The sequence below is a fragment of the Triturus cristatus genome, chromosome 2_2, assembly GCF_964204655.1.
Source record: "Triturus cristatus chromosome 2_2, aTriCri1.1, whole genome shotgun sequence".
NCBI lineage: Eukaryota > Metazoa > Chordata > Amphibia > Caudata > Salamandridae > Triturus > Triturus cristatus.
In genome coordinates this window covers 826,610,052-826,635,878 of record NC_140582.1, presented here as the reverse complement: position 1 = coordinate 826,635,878, position 25,827 = coordinate 826,610,052, and positions in this window count along the sequence as shown.

Genomic DNA, 25,827 nt, shown 5'->3' with positions numbered 1-25,827 from the left:
CATAAGTTGGAGTTCCAACCGGAGGAACCGGACATGATTCCTCTAGCTGGAAATCTTTTCCACAACCCAAACAGAATAATCTACCAAATAGTCCAGAACCAGGCATCTTTGCTCACTAGTCTAGATCCAAACATCAAAGGATTATCGATTACGATAGTCTCGTGAATACACGAGTCCTCTGGTTTTGGCGTTTGCAAACTCCAAAGTACCAATTCAAATGATCCCGAAGGATACCAAAACAAATGGGAGACGCTCCACTTATACTTAACTGAATATTGCTGATCGATGGCGTCACCAGAAGACTCTCTCGATTGTTTCGCTCTCTCAAAACTCGTCAAGGGTCCAAAACAGGTCGATTAATCAGGGCAGCAGTCCTTCGTAGCCGTCGGGACGCGGAGAACCTCGCAGAAAAGACTTTCGGACCACGTCGACATGCAGGGGTCGATGAAGTGGCGGCCTTCCTCCGGAATTTCCACACGAAGCTCCTCACGAACCTCTGGCTTGGACTGGTACCGCTGAAATCGTCCCGAGTTGGGCGCCAAACTGAAGTACTGGGTAATTTAGACCCAGCGGTGCAGGGGCACACACCCTATGACTTCTGGGTTCACCCTGTTCCGGACCTACAGAAACACAGAGTCTTCTGGGTGAAGTCAAAGATTTGTTTATTGGCTGCAGACCAATGACAGGTATCCTAGAAGTACAACAGCGTGTATGTTCTCAGGAGACTGCTGAAAATCATAGGAACGGACTTCATCTTAAATACAAAATATCATGCTCCAGGCACACATTCCTTGGTTTACGATATGGCCATATAAAAGTATACATTACAAACGAAAAAGCAGAGTCATGATGACCATCCCACATTCCAGTTCGGCCAGCCCACAATGATTTACACAGTAAGGTTCAGATCCCACGTTTGATGTAAATAGACCCCCCAATAAACATGAGCATCTCCTGTTTTGGGAAACAAGTCATAAAGCAGGAACAAGCAGGTGTGGAAGAGATTAGCCGGGGGATTGTGTAGAATGAAAGGGTTTTATGACGGGTCAAGCCCTGATGCTAATCACAGGTGGAAGGAGGAAGGGGAGCTCGTGAGACCGCTTTGACCTGGGGCAGCAGAGCCAGCTGCCCAGGTCACAGAGAAGTCAGAGGGAAAGCCCATGTACTGTGAGGCCCGTATTTACTCCATTATAGCCTATGTGAGGGCAATGACAAGATGGCCACTGCTTCCAAAATGGAACCCGCGTAGTGAAGCAGAATAACGTGTACACAGTGCATTCATAGCTAAAACGATATATAAAGCACTCGTACATGCCGCTTTTACCATTTGCGGTTCGCTAATACCAAGATAGACAGGGGTAGGGCCCTGTCCCCTACGCGGTCCCGAATATTAAAGTACGACACATCTGCAGCAGCTCAGCCGAGCACATCTTCGGCAGCTCAGGCGAGCACTTCTTCTGCAGTGGTGCCTTTGCCTTCTTCCACACCTCTTTTTGGACCACCTTGTTTTGCGAGGTGGTCCACACGCTGCACTGATTGCGGTTGACTTATTTCTGTGTGTGAGACCAGTCTTGATCTCATTCAGAGAAAATTTAATGCGCATGAGTGCAGTAGGCCATAGATATTTTTTCTTTTTTTTCGTTTTTCTCTTCCTGTTTCCCTCCATTAACTCAAGGGCTCTTTTAAGAGCCACTTAAAAACTAAACCCCAAAAATTTTTGGGGGGATTTATTTATTTATTTTTTTTTTGGGTGCGCGCACCCTGCGCGCACCCAAGGATGTTTTTGAAAATTAAAAAAAAAAAAAAATGTAATGTACAAAAAGAGGTGAAGAAATGGAAGCATGAAAAGGGAGGATTGAGAAATACAAATATTTTTCGCTTATTTTTTTTAAAAAAAGAAATTATTTTGAAAAAATTTTTTTTTAGTATTTTGCAAGGGAACAGAATTTTTATTTATTTATTTATTTCTAGTTCTGCAAAAAAAGAAAAAAAGTATTAATATTCAATCATACATTACAAAAAGCATTACATGTTTTTACATATTTTACAAAGCAATTTTATGCCCTTTTTTTGCTGTTTTCAGAATTTTTTAATTTTCACTTAAAATAGTGAAAACAATTGTATTCATCATTTACCAGCGGGCAAAAAAAAAACAATCTGAAAGATTGTTTAAAAAAAGCCCAAAAACTATCCTCACTAAAATATACCTTGTTAGAAATATTACATATATATTACAAGTACTTTTCTAGATGAATAAAATTTTTCTAGATAAACCGTCTTTAAACCTTGTCGCAAAAGCACACATGCCAAAATAATTTCTGTCAAAGGAGTCCACAATTGTTTTTATTAATTTTCCTTTAGGCCAAATAGTAATTTCAAAATCCTTTTTAAGTGATATCTTCAATTATAATCCTTTAAAATTACAAAAAATGCTTTCTTCAGATGCAGTTTTTAGTTTTCAAAATTTAGGTTTCAGAAAAATTAAATAAGAATTGGGTAAATCATAAGGCAAACGTTGCTTGAAAATCAATTGGGAATCATTACACAGTGTCCAGCCTTTTTCACATTTAAGATAAACTGTGTAATGTCTAGAAGTTACAGTAGGTCCTTCATGAAAAATTATTGCAACTGTAACAAAAGTTTTTCCAGAAATTGATAATTGTTGTCCTGTAAACTTCTTTATTAAAGTATCCAATTTTGAACCATCAGCTCTACAACTGTCAAGAATTCCTGTCATACAAGGGAAACACGCCCTTATGTAATCAGGAGAGCTGTTACATAACTCAAGGAAAACACGCCCTTATGTAAACAGGAGAGCTGTTACATAACTCAAGGGAAACACGCCCTTATGTAAACAGGAGAGCTGTTACATAACTCAAGGGAAACACGCCCTTATGTAAACAGGAGAGCTGTTACATAACTCAAGGAAACACGCCCTTATGTAAACAGGAGAGCTGTTACATAACTCAAGGAAAACACGCCCTATAAAGGGAGGAACCGGGAGGTACAACGCTGTCGGATATTGTGTTCACACCGACGTACCTGCTTCGTGAAGAGCAGTGTTCCGGAGTGGTGCTCCAGTAAGGCAAGAACGGAGGTAGGTCGAGTCGTTACTCCCTGGGCTGTGTCTTGCCCCATCGTCACCTGTGAAGGACCCGGAAGCTCTACCGGTCAACCATTGAGCTTCGCTTTTTGACTCGGCTGAGTCCAAGCGCAGTGGCGCTTTTGCTGGTTGGAGTTGTAACTCCCAGCCCGACCAGAGACACAGGGACTGCCAGCTGTAACACACACCAGGAGGTGTTTGCCGCGTTACAGACTCGGAAGTCCACAGGATCGATCGAGCGGCTGCTCTCGGTTCAGTCTTCTTGCTTGTGATTGGGGTATCGGTGACGCATCACCAGGAGGTGACTCCGCGTCCCGGTGCAGTCTGAGGAAGAGGTTGAGCGGCTGCTCCCTTCAGGTAGAGACCCCGGCTGGGTGTTTCCCTGACTCCTCGATTCTCCCCAACACTCTTCGTGCCCCTCACAGCCTACCGATTGGCATTGTCGGCCATTTCATTTCTGCCCTCTGTTGGCATACGCCGGGACCGGCGTATATGCAGAGGACGGTTAGGACCATCCGTGCTGTGGGCTGGTAACGTACTTAGCCTGGAGGATTCCAGTGACTATAACTTGTTTATTCTTTGTATTATATTTGCCTTCATTAAAACAACTAACCCTTCACTAGTGGTTGCGTCCTCATTGTCGTGTCTGTTAAACGATCCTGAGACGTTCAGGGCGTTACAAAATATCCGACCTTAATAACACTAACTGTCTCCCGGTCGATAACAGACATGGCAACACTTGATGATGTGCTGGCTGCTTTAGCGGCCATGCAAGTTGAAGTGGCTGCCTCTAGGCAAGAAACAGCCGATGTAAAAGCCAGACTGGATGCTATCCAATTGGACCCGCTCACGCCCAGCACCTCCCTCACGAATCAGACCCCTGCGGTAGTAGTGGAAATGCCGGTAGCCATCCCCTTGGCGACACCAGAGAGGTACAGTGGGGATCCTAACACAGTGCAGGTATTCCTCACACAAGTGGCGCTACATTTATCGTGCAAACCAAAGGCGTTCCCCACTAGTCAGGCTCGTGTGGCTTTCCTTATATCCTATTTGGCTGGAAACGCGGCACAATGGGCCGTACCTCTGGTGAGCAGGGACGACCCCCTCTTATGTGATTGGGGTGCTTTTCGCGAGGAATTCCTGAAGGTATTCGACAGAAGGGCTGACTCGTACACGGCGGACCGTGAAATGCTTGAGTTGAGACAGGGATCCAACGACCTGGTGCAGTATCTCAACGCGTTCCGAAGGCTGGTTGCGGAAACCAAGTGGCCTGTTGCTAAACAGACGGCGCTCTTCCATCAAGGGCTGTGCGATGAGCTCAAGGACGCCGTGGCTCATATTGACCCTCAACCCAAGACATGTGAGGGCCTTATCAACCTGGTATTACGGCTGGAACATAGGCTAAGTGAAAGAAAGGGGGATCATGGGAGAAAAGGAAAATCCCTTCCATCCTATGTGACGGTGGGAAGTCCTGAAACTTCCACCGCATCCAAGGGAGAACCCATGGACATCGGCGCAATACGAGCGAGCCTCACAGCCACGGAGAAAGAGTCACTCATCCATCCCTTCACTTTCCAACTTGGTCACTAAGGGACAACGACACCTGTTTATCACGGTGCACGTGGGAGTGCATGACCAGTGGATACCCGTTGTGGCCATGGTGGATTCAGGGGCCACTGGCATGTTTATGGACCACAACGAGGCATGCAGGCTAGGGCTAGTGCTTCTTCCCAAAGCTGTACCCGAAGACGTCTATGCTGTAGACGGAAGGCGATTGGTGACGGGGCCCATCGGGCAGCACACGGGGGTCCTTCCGATGAGATATGGGTGGAACCATTTGGAACAAATCGATTTTAACATCATCCGAGCGCCCCAATATGGCGTCATATTGGGATTGCCGTGGCTACAGAAACACAACCCCTTTGTGGATTGGCCAACACATCGCATCGAAATGACGTCACCGTATTGCATCCTGCATTGTGGAATAAGAACGGAATCCCTTGACGCAGATGAGAGCGGGAGTCAGACGGTGGCTACAGCGGCAGAAAAAGATGTGGCTCTCCCCCAGGCTTATCACAGTTTTGAGGATGTATTTGATGAGGTGAAGGCGGAAGTGCTACCACCACATAGACAGTTTGACTGCCAGATCGACCTGGTGCCAGGGGCCAGCGTTCCCAGCGGCAGGCTGTATGCCCTGACGGAGCCTGAAAACGTGCATCTCCGGGGGTACCTGGATAAACTCCTCAAGCTAGGATTCATCCGCCCGTCCAAGTCTCCGGCCGCCTCGCCACTCTTCTTCATCCCGAAGGCTAATGGGGAGCTGAGAGCCTGTGTGGACTTTAGGGCATTGAATGCGATAACCATAAAAAATCGGTACCCCTTGCCTCTCATCAGTGTACTTCTGGAACAGGTCAAGAAAGCTCGTATCTACACCAAGTTGGATTTGAAAGGGGCATACCATCTGGTGCGCATGAGGGACGGAGACGAGTGGAAGACCGCCTTTAAGACCAGGTTCGGCCTTTTTGAGTACCTCGTCATGCCGTTCGGTCTGTGCAACGCCCCGGCAGCCTTTCAGTACTTTTTGAATGGGGTATTCAGAGAGGAGTTGGATATCTACGTGGTCGTATATATCGACGACATCCTCATCTATTCGTCCAGTGTGGAGGAGCACGTACACCACGTCAAAGCTGTGCTCCAAAAGCTGAGGGAAAACATGCTGTTTTGTAAACTCAGCAAGTGTGACTTCCACGTCACATCCGTGGAATTCCTCGGAGTGATGCTGAGTCCAGAGGGACAGGAGATGGCAGAACGAAAGATCAAGGCGGTGAAAGAATGGCCGGTGCCCCAAAGCGTGAAGGACGTCCAAAGTTTCATTGGCTTCGCCAACTTTTACAGGCGGTTCATAGATGGATTTTCAGGAGTGGTGGCCCCAATCACACAGCTACTGAGGAAGTCCAAGGAGTTTGTCTGGTCCCCTGAAGCGAACAAAGCCTTTGAGGCCCTGAAAAGCGCCTTTGGTAAGGCGCCGGTGTTGGCTCACCCCGATCCGGATCTCCCCTACGTGGTGGAAGCGGACGCGTCGGATGTGGCGCTGGGGGCTATCTTGTCCCAACGCAACCACGACACAGGGGTGCTTCATCCCGTTGCGTACATGTCCCGCAAACTCAACGACGCCGAACGCAACTACCATATTGCGGAGAAGGAGCTTCTCGCAATCAAGGACGCCTTCACCGAATGGAGGCATTGGTTGATGGGGGCAAGACATGTGGTATCGGTGTACACGGACCATCGGAACCTACAGTTCATGACTGCCACTAGACACCTTTCTCCCAGGCAGCTGCGGTGGATGATCTTCTTTGCGGGGTTCAACTTCCGCATCACATATCGGCCGGGGACGGAAAACCGAAAGGCGGACGCCCTGTCCCGTCAATCTGCAGTTAAGGAACCATTGCCTGCGACCGAGCGTTCCATCATTTCCCCGAGGATGGTATTGGGGGTTATCCAACCGGATACTTTCCTGAGGGGAATAAAGAGAGGGATCAGGTCATTCGCATGGCGGAGGTGGCTCCTCAGTCACAGAGAATGGCAGCTGAAGGACGGGATACCCCTGAAGGGCAGGTGCCTATTGATACCCACGCCTAGGCTAAGGAAACAAGCATTCATCTGGTGCCATGACTCTCCATGCGCAGGTCATTTGGGCTTTGAAAAAACGGTGGCTAGCATGGGACGGCATTTCTGGTGGCCAACCATGAGAGTGGATGTCAGGAGGTGGGGACAGGAGTGTCCTACGTGTGCTACCATGAAGGCCGACCATGGCCGAACCCAAGGGCTCTTACATCCACTTCCAACCCCGGATAGACCATGGGATAGCATATCACTGGACTTCGTGGTGGGCCTACCGGTAGACCAGGGGATGACGGCAATACTGGTGGTGGTGGATTACTTGACGAAAATGGGGCACTTCATCCCCTGCAAGAGAGTCCCTACGGCCGGGGAATTGGCGTCACTACTCCTAAAGAATGTGGTACGACTGCATGGATTACCTGGGGTGATCGTGTCGGACCGGGGGTCGCAGTTTACTGCGCAATTCTGGAAGACTTGGTGCACTGCGCTGCATGTTAAGACCGCCCTGTCCACCAGCTACCACCCTCAAACGGACGGCCAAACCGAGCGCCTGAACCAAACGCTCAAACAGTATCTGCGATGTTTTGTGGACCAGGGCAGGGAAGAATGGGTCGACTTGCTATGGGTTGCAGAGATAGCCTATAACAACGCCACTCACAGCTCCACACAGTCATCTCCGTTCTATAGCAACTATGGCCAACATCCCAGGTTCTTGCCATTTCTACATCCGTTCAGAGAGGACAGGATTCCCGCCACAGCGGACAGGGTGGCACACATAAAAGACACATTGATGCGCTCAAGGGCTGTCCTAATAGAGGCCAAGAGAAGATACAAGGCTGCGGCAGATAGGAAGAGAAGGCCCGGGCCACTGTACCGCACTGGAGACTACGTCTGGATATCCACAAGAAACATGAGGTTTCGAAAGAACAGTGTGTTCCATCCCAAGTACATGGGCCCCTATCGAATTACCAAGTGTATGGGTCCCGTGAACGTAAAGGTGTGCTTGCCCCAGTCATTGCGGATACACCCTGTCTTTCATGTATCATTGCTCAAACCAGCACCCTCCAAACCGTCTGGGACACCTCGGCCGGTATGCGTGGAGTCGGAGGTGGAGTATGAAGTGTCGGGCATACGGGCGTCCAAATGGCGCAGGGGGAAGCTGTGGTACCTGGTTGCGTGGAAAGGCTATGGCCCGGAGGAGCATTCATGGGAACCGGCTGAAGGGGTTCATGCTCCGCGCTTGGTCTCCTTGTTCCATCGGCGTTTTCCTGCCAGCGCTGGACCCGTGGGGAGCCGCTGAGAGGGAGGATGTACTGTCAAGAATTCCTGTCATACAAGGGAAACACGCCCTTATGTAATCAGGAGAGCTGTTACATAACTCAAGGAAAACACGCCCTTATGTAAACAGGAGAGCTGTTACATAACTCAAGGGAAACACGCCCTTATGTAAACAGGAGAGCTGTTACATAACTCAAGGGAAACACGCCCTTATGTAAACAGGAGAGCTGTTACATAACTCAAGGAAACACGCCCTTATGTAAACAGGAGAGCTGTTACATAACTCAAGGAAAACACGCCCTATAAAGGGAGGAACCGGGAGGTACAACGCTGTCGGATATTGTGTTCACACCGACGTACCTGCTTCGTGAAGAGCAGTGTTCCGGAGTGGTGCTCCAGTAAGGCAAGAACGGAGGTAGGTCGAGTCGTTACTCCCTGGGCCGTGTCTTGCCCCATCGTCACCTGTGAAGGACCCGGAAGCTCTACCGGTCAACCATTGAGCTTCCCTTTTTGACTCGGCTGAGTCCAAGCGCAGTGGCGCTTTTGCTGGTTGGAGTTGTAACTCCCAGCCCGACCAGAGACACAGGGACTGCCAGCTGTAACACACACCAGGAGGTGTTTGCCGCGTTACAGACTCGGAAGTCCACAGGATCGATCGAGCGGCTGCTCTCGGTTCAGTCTTCTTGCTTGTGATTGGGGTATCGGTGACGCATCACCAGGAGGTGACTCCGCGTCCCGGTGCAGTCTGAGGAAGAGGTTGAGCGGCTGCTCCCTTCAGGTAGAGACCCCGGCTGGGTGTTTCCCTGACTCCTCGATTCTCCCCAACACTCTTCGTGCCCCTCACAGCCTACCGATTGGCATTGTCGGCCATTTCATTTCTGCCCTCTGTTGGCATACGCCGGGACCGGCGTATATGCAGAGGACGGTTAGGACCATCCGTGCTGTGGGCTGGTAACGTACTTAGCCTGGAGGATTCCAGTGACTATAACTTGTTTATTCTTTGTATTATATTTGCCTTCATTAAAACAACTAACCCTTCACTAGTGGTTGCGTCCTCATTGTCGTGTCTGTTAAACGATCCTGAGACGTTCAGGGCGTTACAACAACGTTGCATCATTAAAATTACATACTGACCATATTTCTGTAAAAATAACGTGGAAAACATGTCAGATTTACATTCAGAACATTCCATGTTGTGATTGGCACCTTTAACTAATTTACTAAAAGTCACTGATTTACTTTGTGGTAATGGTAAAAATATGAACCTTTCTGAATCAACATTACTACTACATGTGTTCATACAGTTTTCACAGCAATGTTCCCATTTGTAAGAGACACCAAATAAGTTTTCTACTTCTACTCCTTCATCTTCAAGTACACTCAAAATATATATTAAGAATTCCTGTGCATCTTGCTGGACATTTTCTTTAAACTGTGTAGAACCACAACATACATCTAAAAGATTTCTAACATCAGTAGCACTTTCTATTTCAGTTTTATCATTACTCAGCTTCTCATAAAGGAGACTCAGCAGAGAGCAACTTTTCAAGATAAAATACAATATTAAGCACTACATTTGCATAGCAGTTGACACCAGAGCTATTTTCAAAATGGCAACCAACAACCTCTTCAACACTGTCCTTTTTCTTTTTCCTTGCTATCACATCTCTGTCCTTTTTTTTTTTGTTCTGTTCATCCACATTACAGATATTTTTAAATCTCCTTTTCCGAGAAACAACATGTTTTTCAATCACAGGATATTGACCTAAATGAGGAGCATAGGTTCTTCTTAATCTATTATACTCCTTTACACAGTTTGTATCAGCACTAACTTTTGAGTCATCAAAGTCTATCATAAATAAACCAGATAATGTTTTCACTCGTAACAAAGCAACATATGCCATACCTTCTTTGAACACAGTAGAACCAATGTTTACAAAAGCACTATCTACAGTCAATCCTTGAGACTTGTGAATAGTTACAGCATATGCTAGAGAAAATGGAAACTGCTTCCTACGTACATATAAGTCTTTCACAAGCATGAAACGAACTGAACAACGACAAATGTCTTTAACTTCTTCTATCTGATCAAATTTTATTTTTAAACATTCAATTCCTTCTTTTTTCTGATAATTAATAAAACCCACAACTCTTCCCATAGCTCCATTCACTAAACCTTTTTCTACATCCACATTTCTCCTTAAAATCACTCAACAATTCATGCAAACATATAGATTTTTTTCTAATCCAGCTGTTTTGGAAATGTTCTTCTCTAGTGAATCCAATTTATTTTTCAGTATGCCTGTTAATGTAAAAGTAATTCTTTCATGCTGAATGTTGTCCTCTGCTTCCATTTTCTTAATCTCTTCCTTTTCCAATTTCAAAAGTTCCTCATTGAATATTGAGCACTCACGTAGTGTTGGCATTAAGCAGATTACAGTATTTTTTTCAGCAATGTTCTTGTATATTTTCTCTGCAACTATTTCTTCATTTGGAAATAAATTATGTAGCAACCGACTCTGTAATGCTTTTTTGCCAACTTCTGTGAGTAGTCCAATTCTGATATCTTTCAGAATACTTGCATAATCTTCGTCGTTTGCTTGTCTCATATTGGTAGTGAGTTCTTTGTACTCAAACAACGACCAAATATTCGCATTACCAATGCTTCCTAATTACTTCTTCGTGTCTTCATGTGTCACAGTATTAAACACTGGTTGTCCTTTAACTGGAGTGAGCTGTAAAAGATCTCCAAAAACTATCAGCCTCATGCATCAACCCAAAATCCAGTCGGTAAAATACCGATTCGGTAATAGCTCCCGGTATTAAGTAAAAAATACCCAATCCCAATGCATCAACCCAAAAGCAGAAATCGCTATTTAAGGAATCCTTAAATAGCGATTCTTTAAATAGGGATTCCTTAAATACCGATTCCTTAAATAGCGATTGCATTTAAGGAATCCCAAAGTGAGATTCCTTAAATGCAATGCATCAAAGTTAAAAAATTAGCGATTTCGCTAATAGGGGGAGCAAATTACCATGAAGATGAACTGCATGGTAATTTGCAAAAACTTTGAAAAATGCACTTTTGTGCATTTTTCAAAGTTTCATGTTGCGCACACACATGCCCTTAGAGCATGTGTGTGTGCAACATATGTGCACATATCATTTTCAGGGGTGCAACAGGGTGTCCTTTTGACACCCTGGCACCCTTGAAAGTGCTCCCGCTATTAGCGATTCGGTAATACCGAATCGCTAATACAGACTGGCTTTACATTCATTCCTATGGGCCTCCAAGCCCATAGGAATGAATGGGTAGGTATTCCTTATTACCGATTCGGTATTACCGATTCGGTAATAAGGAATATGAAGGAATCGCTATTTGAATAGCGATTCCTACATGCATAGCCTTTTGCTATTCCTTATTAGCGATTCCTTATTTTTCGCTAATAAGGAATCGCAAATGGCATTGTTGATGCATAGGCCCCTATGACGTGTTTACCTCCAAATAACACGTCATAGTCTCTCTTAAGAATTTGTTGCATTCTTAAATGCACAAAGGCAAGCATTAAGTTTGAAACCATGCTCACCTCATCAATAATGAGAACTTGCATCTTCTTCAACACTCTTGAAACTTCGAAGCATGCTTCTCCAGTTAGCTTGTGGTATTCTATTTTGTTCTCATGCTCCACTGGTAACATTAGCAAGCGATGTAAGGTAATTCCTTTTATGTTATAGGCTGCTAACCCAGTTGGAGCAGTTACCACACAAGACAAATTTGAAGCTGTTTTTTGCTGTAGGTAGCTTCTGATGACTTTTATTAAGAAACTTTTACCAGTTCCAGCTTGTCCACTCACATACATCCTGATTGGTTCAAATGATGTGCATGAGCACTGTTTTTTTTCATGTAGTAATCCATGATCAATTTTTTTGGTGACTTCTTCATAAATTTGTTTTTGTTCTTCATTTAGTTGTTGTTCCAGATTTAGTAAGTCGATTGAATCTTCCTGTGCTTGATTCATAGCCGTTTCTACTTCACTCATGGCTACTGCAGCTTCATTTTCTATGATTGGTTGTCCTAGGGGATCTTGACTAAGTGTTCCTGAACTTTGGCTGTCTTGAGAACTGTCTCTAGCTACTTCAGCTGCAATTTTTGCTTCCTGTTCATTTTCTTCATTTAACATTTGGACATAAGTTGTGAAAGCACTGCATTCTATGCTATCTTTGATAGCATTAAAAGAATCTTCATAGCTTTGAAATTCTCCCAGTAGTTCGTCCTCTGAACGCCATGGTTTAAACAGCTGTAAAAGAGCCAAGTAGTAAAATTCCTTTTTGTCAGTAGTGTCGCAACTCAGCTTCCTGTGATTTATCAAACTTCCTTTTGTTTGCTTCACCAAACATCCTTCCTCACCAATGACTTTATATTTTCCATTGTTGATGTCTTCTGTGGCTTTCCGTGAAAAAATGTAGTTCTGCAGCACTTCATAGAGACACATGTTCTCAAGATGATGACTTCTTTTTGGGTAATATGTGTCCAACATGTTTGTTTTCAAAATATCTGTACTTTCTGGGTCATTCTCGGCCAAATATTCAATTTCTCCAACAGATTTCAGTACCCGATTTCTCATTCCTGCAAGGCCTAAGCTTACCCAAATTATTCTTCTGGATTTCGAGTAAAGACTTGCAGATGATAACCTATCTGAGCATTCGTAGGATCCAATTTCTCGATGCGATAACATCTTTAAACTGAAACTGTACAGCTTCTTACTGACAGTCTTCTCGTGAGAAATCTCTTCCCACATTTCCTTCAATTCTGTTTTCTCAGATTTAGTGATGTAAGATGTGACATACCGAGCAACAGCAATAGAATTGTCTGCCACATACTGAATATCCATGTTAGCATTCCACATGGATAAAATGACTGGGTTGAAGTCATTTATAAATTTTGACTCTTCTTTTCTTTTTAGGTTGTATGTATTTTTGGGAGATTTTCTGGTTATAGTATGTCGCACAGCTGACATAAAACTGTTGACTCTTCCTTTTGAAAGAACAGGTCTAGGAAATCCAAATCGACACTTTGTGTAGAATTTATCTTTCGTCTTGTACTTCCGTCAACAGTATTTTCCACACCGATGACTTTGGAAACGTAAAACATGTTCTTTTAACTTTTTCTCTTCTGTGCTATTAGGTATAGCACATGTTGCATATTCTTCAATGAAAGATAACACTGCTTCATCAGCATCTGTTCCAAATTTTGGGGCATCCTTGATCCACAACAGCATATGAATATGAGGAGCACCTCTTGCCTGGTACTCTTTTCTCCAAAAGAAATCCACTACTTCTCCAAGAGGTGGATTTTTTTTATTGCAGATGAAGGACATCATAGCCTCAAATCTATGATTGAAATATCTGAAAACATTAACCAGATCCAATGAGCACAGTTCTCCTGCTGTCTTGTATTCAATGTTTTTAATGTTTGAATTTGCCTCTCGTAGAAAATCCAATAAATCATCCCAAGCGTACTCGGCACAGCTTAGGGTTACAAACCATGTAGGAGTTCCTAAATTCCGTAACATGCATTTTAATTCACCATGGCGTCGGTACCAATATTCATTTGTCCCACGCTGACAAGCCATCAGATTGATCAGTTGTGTTTCCAAATGATCATCTCGGTGCTGCACTTTCTCCATAAAATCCTTAGCAGACACATTATGTAGATGTACTCCACTTTTTAAAATGTGATTTACTGCATAAGATAATGCAGACAAGTCGCTTTCAAATAAAAGATGAAACAAATAAGGAATACTTTGACGAAATCTTGAATCTTCAGCATATAGTCTTGTAGTCCGATACTCAGAAGCTGGAATCTGTTCTGGGCGTTCATCGTATCGTCCACCTTTTCCTGTAGGAAACAGCTGAGGAAAACATCGAGCTTCCAAGCTCTTCTCCCATACACTCACGGGAGTTCCTTTTGCTTTCTCCATCTGAAACAGATCAATAGTGTCTCCCATAACTTCTTTTGAATGAAGAGGATGTATGCTAAAATGTTCATAAATTTCTTCTTCCTTTGACTTGTCCACTTTTTCAATTTGACCAGTTGGTGTTTCTGTGTCTTCTTGTAAATCTTCTTCTTCTTCATCTATATAAATTGATTCATACCATTTATTCTTCCTTTTCAAATATAAATTTGCTCTTTGTACTTTCCGTACATCTACCAGCTCCTGCCAAATCTTCTTATTCTTTGTAGGTACACCATTAACCAGAATAACTAATGGTTCAGTTTCCAAAGTATCTGCATCAATAGTTTCCATATTTTTTTTCAAATCCAAGGGCAAATACACCACTCTTCCTTTTAAACCTCTCAGTAAATCTGAAGGAGGCAATTTACCAGTTTTGGGCTCCATACGTACTATGGTCTGGAACGGATGAACACATTGAATGAGTATAGACTCATATGTATTTAAATCAGAAAGTTCGGCAGGAATAGCATCCAATTCTAAATTATTATGTACAGCTCTGGTCGGCATTCTATTTTCTTCTAACTTGTTATAACAGTATTTACAAATACGCTGATCTTCACCCAATTCAAAACAATTTTCAAGAAATATATATGTTGCAAAATCTTTCCACTTATAATTAGCTTAATTTTCACTTTTTTTTATACAGATCAACATTCCTTGTTTGAATTTTATAATGGCTTCTGCGGCAACAAATACAAGTAATATTTGGTCTTTCATTAGAGATGATAGTAAATTTTGTCATTTCATCCTCAAAATTTTTAGTAATAATGAGTTCTACATTCTGTTCCTCATTTTCCTCATTAACTGTGTCCTTTTCTGCACTTTCTTGTTCTGGACCAAAGTAACAAAACTGAATCCCATCAGTAACCTTCACTACATCTGATACAAATCCACGGAACAGAGCATTATTCAACTCATTCAACTTTACTGCTGGACTTTTAGCAAAATACAATGTTCTCACAAACTTTCTCATTTCAGTATGATGAACAGCCAGCATCCTAAAATGATGAAAAACACTTTTACACACTTTTCTAGATAGACAAGCCAGAGAATGTCCTTGCAAACCAGTATTCTCTCTCACTCTGCATGGATCTAGTATTTGAAGCACCTTCATCTTCTGTTTTACACTCTTTTTACTATATTCTCTTAGAAAGTCACGTAATTTATCAATAGATTCCTGACGCACAGTACAAATACTTCTCCAGTTCCAAGTGCACACTGGGGCTTTTGGACGTCTCCCCATAGCCTCAGCAGCCATTACTTCTTCCTCATTTCTTGGGACCATTTTCTCTTTTTCCATCACACAACCACCCTAACTTCATATGCTCTACCATTGGTGTCAACTGCATGCAACAAACTATTACTTTGAAGATAACTCTCTTCATTAAAAAATGGTTCAGTACTTGAACTGTGTTTCCATTCTCCCAAGAACACTTTACAAAAGTTACTTTTTTTCACTTCTCTTTTCCTTTTGCTTTGTGACTTCATTGCATTGACTAATTTATCTAATCTACGCATCCTATTCAAAATTAGAATAAAAAGTTTTCTATTTATTTCCAAAGCCTTACTTACAATATTTTCTATAAAAAAATGTTTCTTAATAAATTTTGATTTCTTCTTATATTTTTTCACATCCTTTAGCAAATTTAACATCACTCTTCCCTGAAACATTTTTCGACGAATGTTTTTAAAATCTAATTTTCGTGTTAAATCAGTTTTACATACTTCTGATTGTACATTAGCTTTTGTTTTTTGCTGTTGACTCTGTTGTTGCTTTGTACATAAAACACTGTTTGTTTTACATTTATTTTTGCCATTTTTTTGTTTTTTGAAGATCTTTTTTAAGAAATCTCTACTCTGCTTACCAGTAGACTTTTTCTTTTTGCCATCACCAGCTTCTCCTCCTATTTTTTTTCCCCAGTTTTGTCCAGATATACTTGTTGTTGCTTTTCTTTCCTCTTTCTTGTCCTTAAAGGCATTTTATTATTTTTTCACTGTTGCTCAGCAATACCTGCAAGAAACTTAAAAAAAAATCTTTTTTGTAATTATAATTCATTAAAATATTTTTTAAGCTTTTCATTAATTTCAAATGTTTTACCATTTGCCTCTCATTTGTGATTTACTAATTTGTGCACAGTGCTAACCACCACAGTTGAAAAAAAACAAGCTGCCCCTTTCCTGCAAGTGCATGTTTTACAGAACAACTGCAACACAAATTATATCTCTGGCCACAATTCCTGTGCGCACACAGCCTCATGGTGTGCTTCTAAGCAGAAAACAGAATTTGATTTGAAAATTCAAAGCACATTTACTACTGTGGTAGATCAAGTGATAATTACTGTTACAGCCTGGTCAACCAGCACTGAATAATCTAGGACTGGAGACGCTGGAAGGTGGACCCAGCACTGATAAATCATTTGAAACATCTAGAGGACACCCGTACCAGCTGAGACCTCATCTGTGACCAAATCAACGTTTAAAGTACTTTGTCTGCTAAGAATCTGGGGGCATTCCTGCTCACGTAACCGAGTGGTGAACTTTTGTATTTGGGTATCATGTGTTACTATTATGTTTATTTGTTTTGACTGATGCGCTTATTCATTCCCTCAAAGTTAGGAGGGATGTAGTGAGCCAACCCGCCAGTTGCCAACATTGTATCTGCAGTCACCTGAGGGGCCCTGTGTGACTCCTCGGTTATAAATAAAGGCAGCAGGGTCACTCTTGACTCTAGCACGGACCCAGACAAAGGCTGGTGTGGTTGTGTCTGCCGCACACAAAAGGCAGGGGCCTTTCCACCTAGAATCACCCCCATGCCCCCACACCACACGCTCTAGCTGTGGAACCAGGGTCGGGCGAGGTTTCTTCTGAATCCCATTTAGTGCAGGGTGTAGCACGCAACGAACAGGATGTGCGTGCAGCAGAAGAGCTGCTGGCACTCAAAAGCCTCGCCAAGGAAAGCCAATCTGCACCCGACCGCGCTTAGCCAGAGGCTTGAGCCAGCCATTATGTCCCTTTCAGTATGGATAAGAACAAGATAATTGGATATTTTAAAGAGTCTCTAATGGCATAGGAAAGGCATAAGTGTGTGGATCCACCTTTTAATCTGGCAGATGATTACACAGTGTATGTTTCAAAGTGGCAGCACTACACTGTAGTCAGAGCATAATTCTATGAATAGCAAAGGTGGGGTGGGTCCTCTCAGGTGAGAGCAGCTACGAATGCAATTGGGGCACAATTAATTAAGGGTATACCTGATAAATGAAAGATCACTCCTAAAACATAAATGAGATATGTGGAGGCTCCTGAGAGGTAATGTTTAGGACATGGTATTTCTAATTGAAATGAGGCTCACTAGCTCCACTGGGACAGATTTGGCAATAGTTATAGCTGATGGCTATTTTATTTGGCACCTGCATTGAGACTCTGGAACTGGTAAAGGTCCAGCTGTGATTCATAACTCGAATTCCCACTGCTCCTTCGAAAAGTTTGACATATTGAATCAGGTGTAGGGGTTTATTGTTTTGGGTAAGATTTCCAATACTGTTGCACTGTATCTCCTATGTAATACCGTCTAAGATAATAAAAAGATAAGAATGTAAACAACTGGACAACATATTACTACTGTAACCTGTATCAGTGATGTACTGCTGGTTTTGTGTTGTTGCAATAAAAAGAATAATTGAAAAAAAAAAGATTTTCAATAATGTTTTCCTATCGGGGGCACCCAAGTATTATACACATTTTAAGGAAGTACATGCTATGGTGGTAGCCTTGCATTTCATGCTTTATTCAAATTGTATGGCATTGGGTGATTTTAACTTACACTGCTGTAAAGAAGCAGTGAAATTCAAAGATTCGCTGGCTAACCGTAATCTTTCTGAAAAATTCAAGGACATATTTTTTTATAACATTCTAGCATTGGTGGCAGAAATCCCATTCCCCTGGGCTGGTCTGATCATTATTTCATGTCTTTTTTCCTGGTAATGCCATTTGAACCTCCTAGAGTCAATAGGCCGATTCGATCTCCTGGACCATGGCTTTTGAATAAGGGGCAGGATGTTTGGTGAGGTGTGTGAGCAATTCCTGTCCAAGCATACTGATGGGGTGAATGGGACTGTTTTATATTTTAAACCAGCCCTGTAACATGGATTGGATAAGCTGGTGCCTTTAAAAAGTAGCACTGCTAATATAAGTATGCCCTCTGTGGCATAGTTTTCACAGACTTTGCAAGCTGAGAATAGTAAATGTAAATAATTGGAAAGGCACTGGAGATGGAGTTAGCGGCAGGAAAACAAATTGATTTACAATGCTGCTCTCAGGCCCTTTCACAAAAACTTTAAAGAGAAAAAAGCCAAGGCCGTCGCTAAGTAGATTGGTGCAGCCGATAATGCTCCAAGAGCAATATTTAAGAGTTGTGTCTTTTTTTAATTCTGAAACTAAAGAGCAATCTATTCCAGTTTCTCCAACTTTGTGTGATTACCTCTCTCTATTTTGTCAATAGAAGGTAGACAAAATCTACTCCAAGTTTGAGATTGGTAATGGGAAAGGTCAGCTCTGGGTCAAAGAGGAGGGAAAAGCTTCATGCAGTAGTAGCAAGCTTACAGCATTTTGGTAGATTTCCCTGGAAGATTCAGAAGGCAGCATTCCAAAAGTACCATGAGGGTCATCTTTGGACCCATGCCTTACCAAGATTTTAGCTCATGTTTCTCCCTTTTTTTAACTCCCTAAATAACACTCTTTTTAGCACGTCATTGGACGAAGGAGTAGTGTCTGCAATGTGGAAGAAGTATTTATTGCTGCCTTTACTGAAGAAATTCAAATGCCGATCCACGCTGCCCGAGCAATTACAGACCGATTTCCTTTTTTAATTTTTTTTTGTTTTTTATTAACTCAGAGAGATATTATACATGTAATCACGCTCAAAACGTATTCATTCGTTGTACAATGTCAATTATTATCAAATAATCCAAATTGCTACGTCTTTCATTTCAAAATTCCAAGGTAGATGGCGATTTCCAAAAACATAATATATACATAGTTCATTGCGGAAAAGTGGGGAGAAAAATAAAAGCCAAACCAGAAGAGGGAGGGACAAAATGGTAAATCACAATATTAGCACCAGCTTAGTCTATGTGATCTCAATGCATTAAATATACTATATACATTACCCTACCCCCGTTAACCACTTCTCAATTGGAGCCCATAATTTCATGCCCCATTTTTTTACCTGGAGCCCCTTACAGGCATACAGGGCCTGTTCAAATGTATATACAGAATATATACATAGTTCATTGTGGAAAAGTGGGGAGAAAAATAAAAGCCACACCAAAAGAGGGAGGGAAAAAATGGTAAATCACAATATTAACACCAGCTTAATCTATATGATCTCAATACATTAAATATACTATAAACATTACTCAACCCCCGTTAACCACTTCGCAATTGGAGCCCATAACTTCATTCCCCATTTTTTAGCCTGGAGCCCCTTACAAGGATACAGGGCCTGTTCAAATTTATATACAGCTGTAAAGCGGGCCGGATAATCATGGAAGCATGGAGGCATTGGATCCTTCCATCTAGTTGCAATAAGTAACCTAATTATAGCAACTGAAATAAATGTAATACTAATTTGGACTTGATCTAGCCCAGTACTGCTATCAAATCCCACCATCAAAAGCGAAGGGGTTACTTCCACTGTTTTACCAAAGATCCTTTCCCAGAACTTTACTAGTTGTGTTTTTAAGAAATCAAGCTGCGGACCACCATAAAACTTGGGGATTTCCTCTGCTGGCCCAACCCCACATCTAGGACATTTGTCATCCTCCCTTTTCCCCCATTTAAATAATTTGGCAGGAGTGTAATATAAGTTGTAGATTGTTTTATTGTGTTGTGCCTTTAAATTGGCTGATAAAAGCGTTTTCTTTTCCAGCTGCAATGACATATCAATATCTAAATCATTATTTTCTAAACTACTAGCCCATTGTGCTTCTATTTTTTCAATGCAAAAACACAGCTGATGGACAGAATGCAGAACAATGTCATACATTCACCCCAGTACAGAGATCTGGGCCTAAATCCATCGTTTTTTTGCTCACCATGCCATTCCAGTTTGAACCCAGCCATATGCAAATCAGTCTTGACCCTGTGCCTCGTGGGAACAGTCCAGCCCGAACTGCCAAGCCAGGTCCTCCCTGGACAGGAAACAAGCATCCTAGGACCAGTTTCGGGGTTTTACCCCTCTTCAGCCAGAATAGCTTGATTCCAGTGTCATGGAGAGCAAGGGACCCGCGTCTGGGCATACCCTTCCCACTCGGGGTGACAAATGCAAAAAAACAGCTGATGGACAGAATGCAGAACAATGTCATACATTCACCCCAGTACAGAGATCTGGGCCTAAATCCATCGTTTTTTTGCTCACCATGCCGTTCCAGTTTGAACCCAGCCATTTGCAAATCAGTCTTGACCCTCTGCCTCATGGGAACAGTCCAGCCCGAACTGCCAAGCCAGGTCCTCCCTGGACAGGAAACAAGCATCCTAGGACCGGTTTCGGGGTTTCACCCCTCTTCAGCCAGGATAGCTTGATTCCAGTGGCATGGAGAGCAAGGGACCCACGTCTGGGCATACCCTTTTGTACCGCTCTATTTTTTCAATGTCATCCGGAACTTGCTCCATCATTATACCATTTAGATGTTTAATTTTACAGCTTGATTTTCCCATAGTCTCAAACAATTACATTTCGGCGCTTGAAATTGCCTGCTTCCATTTACCAAAAAGCCCCTTTATTTGAAGGTATTTAAAATAATTCCTATCCGATATTCCGTACTCTCTTTGTAACTCAGCAAATGAGTATAGTTGGCCTTTTGATTGAATATCCCCAACTGTCCTTAAGCCGAGTTGCTCTCATTGTTTCCCCCATTGTACCATAAAACCCGGGGGACATAGTAATGATCTCCTGATGGGTGTATACTTTGTAAATTTCTTAATATTCATATGTTTTTGGATTTTACCCCAGACTATCCATGCACTTATAATGATCTTAAATCAAACCTTTTTATAGTAGCTAGGTTCCACCTAGCGAAGCAGCAATGCTCTTGCCATTCCCCCTAATGCCAACTCGTAAATTGTCGGAAGACCCTCTGCCTGTGTCCCACTAACTCTGCCATCATTATCAATGAAGAGTATGTTCCAATGTTCTAATAATGCTGCCCAATGATAAAAGGCAAGTTTAGGAGCAGCCCATCCTCCACGTGCTTGTGGCAAGACAAGAAACTTTAGAGATCTCCTAACCTTACCATATTGCCAGATAAATTTACTAAATATAGAATGTAGGGTTTTTATTATAGAACCCTTGATTTCTACCAGCCCTAAACAGATACAATATCTTGGGGAGCATCACCATTTTAAGGCCATTAATTCTTCCTATGATGGTTAGGTGCAGTGAGCTCATCCGCATGAGGTCGATATCCATTTTATTAATCAGAGGGCTAAAATTGATTTGGGCAATCTGACCTATATCCGGACTAACCCTAATGCCGAGATAGGTGGCCGTAGGTACTCGCCGGCTATCCTGATAGTTAACCTTTTCAGAACAGACTATCTGGGTCTTGGATTTGTTCAATAGATACCCCGTCTCCTTACCAAATATAGTAGCCATGGTCTCTATTTCCTTCATTCCTCCCTCGGGACCAGGTGTTAATACCGCAATATCATCCGCGTAAGCCAATACTTTAGTATTGAACCCCTGGGTTGTCACTGGTATAATTGCCTGATTCTCAATTATTGCTTGGAGGAACGGGTCTATATATAGGGCAAATAAAATTGGGGACACCCCTGCCTTGTCCCCCTTGACACCCTTATAATGTCTGACTCCCTGCCCATCAGCTGTAGCTTTGTGCATGGTGCCTTATACATTGCTTTGATTGCATTGATTACCTGAGGGTCGAATCCTTTGGCTGCCAAAATTCCCCGTAAGTACTCCCATAAGTACTCCCATGCCACCCTGTCGAATGCTTTTTCCGCGTCCAGGAGGATCATAGCCAGACTGTCATTAGTTTCCCTTGCAATATCGAATAAGGCCCCAGCTCGTCTTACATGATCGGTTGTATCTCTACCTGGTACAAAACGTGCTGCCAAGGTGAAACAAGTCTGGCTATGACCCCCTGGAGGCGATTCGCCAACATTTTGGAATAGATTTTTGCATCCGCATTAATTAGGGATAAGGGCCCTTAAGAAGTAGACATATCCTGTGGTTTATCCTTCTTGGGGAATATAACAATATTGCTACCTTTCCAAGAATCTGGTGGGACTCCAGATTAGTGTACCCCCAGAGACAGGTCCCAGAGCAGAGGGGTTAGATCTTCTAAAAAGATTTTATAAAATTCTAGTGGGATCTTATCAGGGCCAGCTGCCTTACCTGAGGCCAGCTGCTGTATCGCTCTTTGTATCTCCTCCATTGTGAATTCCGACTCCAACCTATCTCTCGCGTCCCCCCCAAACTCCTATACTCTTTGGTGGTCCTCATAAATAAATTTCCATGGGGGCCCTGTTTCTCTTCTGTGTAGAGATCTTGGTAAAACCTTTGGAAGACTTCCACTATATCCCCCAGTTCTATATATGAGGTTCCCCCACTTGCTATTGAGGGTTATCTGGCTCTTCACAGTTTTTTGTCTTGTCTTTAAAGCAAGGAGTTTTCCCACTGATTCCCCATGCTCGTAGCTCACCGCCCTATGAGTCTGATATCCTGCTGCTACCTTTTGAGAGTAATATTCCCCAATTTCTGCTTTAGTCAAAGTAATGTCTAACTGAGTAGTATCCACTTCCATCCCCCGCATTATCTTACCCATGTGCTCTCTCTCTAAATCCCGGAGCTTAACTCGTAGTTGCTTGATCTTCTTCTCTTGTTGCTGTTTTTTATTATAGATGAAGCCGACCATCTCCCCCCTTACTCCCGTCTTAAACGCATCCCAAACCATATTATGCGAGGCACTATATCTATTCATATTAAAAAAGTCTGTTATCCATTTCTTAAAATAACACACATATTCCTGATCCACAAATAATTTGCGGTAGAACTTTCATTGTGATTGCTGCATTTGTATCTGCTGCAATCTTAACCCTAAATTCAAGGGATTTTGGTCCGACATTAGTTTGGGTAACATTTCTATCTCTGCCCCTCCCAAAATCTGCTTTGAAATAAAAAAATAATCCAACCTAACGTATTTCTGGTGAGGATGAGAGAAATATGCGTATCCCAGATCAGAGGGGAAGTTAGATTCCCATACATCTACTAGCCCATGGCTACCAATTAATGATGTCAATGCTCTATAGACTTTAGGCTTCCGTCCTTGAAACCTGCTAGGCATTGTGCCACCTACTCCTAAATGTATATTAAGGTCCCCACACATAATTAGAGGGGTAGGCCATGCTGTCAGCTCCACCTCCATATCTTCAAGTATCTTAGGCTCATCTTGATTTGAGCCATAAAGCGTTAGTATTGTTATTCCAAGCTCTACCTCTACCAAGGCCCATCTCCCTCCTGCATCCCCCAATATCCGCCTAGCTGGTCCTATTTGATTCTTAACTAGGATGGCCACCCCTCTAATATTAGAGGTTTGCGTAGAGCACGACATAAGAGAGTACCCTCTTATTGCAATTAAACCTCTCTTTTACCATGGTATATGTGTCTCTTGGAGAGCAACAATATCTGAATTGTTCGATCTTAGCATTTCCATAGTCCAGTCCCATTAATTCCTATCCCCTAACCCCCCTATATTATCCGAGCAAATAGTCCTCCTTTTGTGCCAAGTTGTAGCAATTCATTCCAGATTCTATCATATATCTGAACATTTTCCCCTGCCCCCCCATCCCCCTCTCTCCCTTCTTCGGGAAGAACCCAGACCGCACATCGGTCTGTTGGAGGATGGAGAGCAGTTTGCCAGCACCGTGAATTTCCATAACCCACCACAATGTCTTTTTAGGGGACGACCCTACCACGAAAAGATATAAGATAGGAAGAAAAAGAAACAGAAAGACGCAGAAGAAAGCAACAGGAAGAGGATATTAAAAAGAGATAGCTATTTTCCTAAAGGCTCCAAACTAGAATACCAGCATGTCAACAATATATACAAAAACTATCCAAGTATTATCTGCCCCCTGTCTGCTATTCACTCCTCCCAGTCCGTTAAAGTGCTAAGGCTTCAACCCAGCCAAAACCTCTTTAGCCTTGATTTCAGATGTAAGAAATGTTGTTGAGCCTTGCCATACTACTTTCAGGGAGGCCGGATTATTCAAAAGAGCATTTGCAGCTTTGTCCTCAAATGGTTTTATCAGTTGGCGCAATCGCCACCTTCTCTCAATGGTGACATGGCAGAAGTATGGTCTGAAGAAAAAAGAAACATCGCCAACATTTCTCCTGGCTTCTGGCCTAGCTTTTTCAAATTTTGCCTGTCTCAAGAGAAAGTTTCCGAAAAATACCAAGATGGCTCTTGGTCTTGATCCTTCCCTAGCTACATTTCTCAGGGTAAAGGGTGTCCTGTGTACTTGCTGGACCTCCTGCTGCCAATGCCAGTCTGAGAGTTCTGGGAAAGCTTCCGAAAGAGATCCAGCACATAAGTCCGGATGTCTGATCCCTCTTTCCCTTTAGTGACTCCTAAAACCCTTAGGCGATTCTCACTGTCCTCCAATCCCCATTGGATATCAGTCAGCCGTTTCTCTTGTTCTCTGGACTGTGTAAGTTTTTCAGTGACCTCTGTCTCGACATTGCTGACTCTAGTTTCGAGCTCCGTAACACATTCACCTATATTATTACAGGTCTTTGTTAGCTTTCTTACTGTACCCTGGACTTTCCGTGCAGCATTCTGGGCTTTACGGGTGTCTGCCTGTGTCTCTTCATGGTGCTGTAAGATAGTCTGCAAGACAGTTTCCAGTATCGAGGCTTGCGAGCCAGGGATGTCATTGGGTGCTACATTTGGGTTAGTGCTAGTTGATTCAGTTAGAGAATAGTCCCATTTCAAGCTTGCTGCCCTTTCTAGATGATGCCCCATTTTCTTATATCCAGCCCGACGAGCAGTCATGAAAGGAGAATCTCCTACTTTCTCTGGGTCACTTTCAATTTCACTAGCTGTAATTGAGGATCCTGAGTCATCAACCGACCACTCCTGGCCATCAGACAGAGAGAAAAAGCAGTCATTGGGGTCTACCTCGGCCTCAGTGCTTACAGGCTGTGTCTCTTGCCCCTGGATTAGGGGATGTTCTATAGAGTCCACTTGCGTGACTGTCTCTATTACTGGGGACCTGAGACCCATTGTGTCCCCTGTTGTAGCTCCTCCTATCTACCCTTCACTTATTGCCTGTTTATCTCCATGATCCCTATCTTGTCTTCGGGATGGCCCACTCTGCCTCGATTCATCAATTTTAACAAGCTCGAGCACCTTCCCTTTTTCTTTCTCTTTTTGTGGCTAAGTACTTACAGTCAAGCTCCCAGAAGGTGACTCTTCAGCCAGTTGTGTGTGAGAGCTTTCCTCTCCAGAAACCACTAGATCCTGACCGAATCCGTGAGGGAGAACCCCCTCCCTGATCTCCGCAGCACTTGTGTCTGTGCCTGTGTTTACAGACTGCATTCCACAGGGAGCACACAGCATTTCCAACACTGAGCCCCCCTGCACATGCCGTCCAGATGAGGTCCCGCCTCTTCCCCTTACTGGAGCCGGCTCCCTTTCCTTCTCTGATACTGGGGCCGCCGCCTGTAGCGTCCGATGTCTCCCTCGTTTCCCCTTGTTGCCGACAGAGTCCGTGCTCGGAGGTACA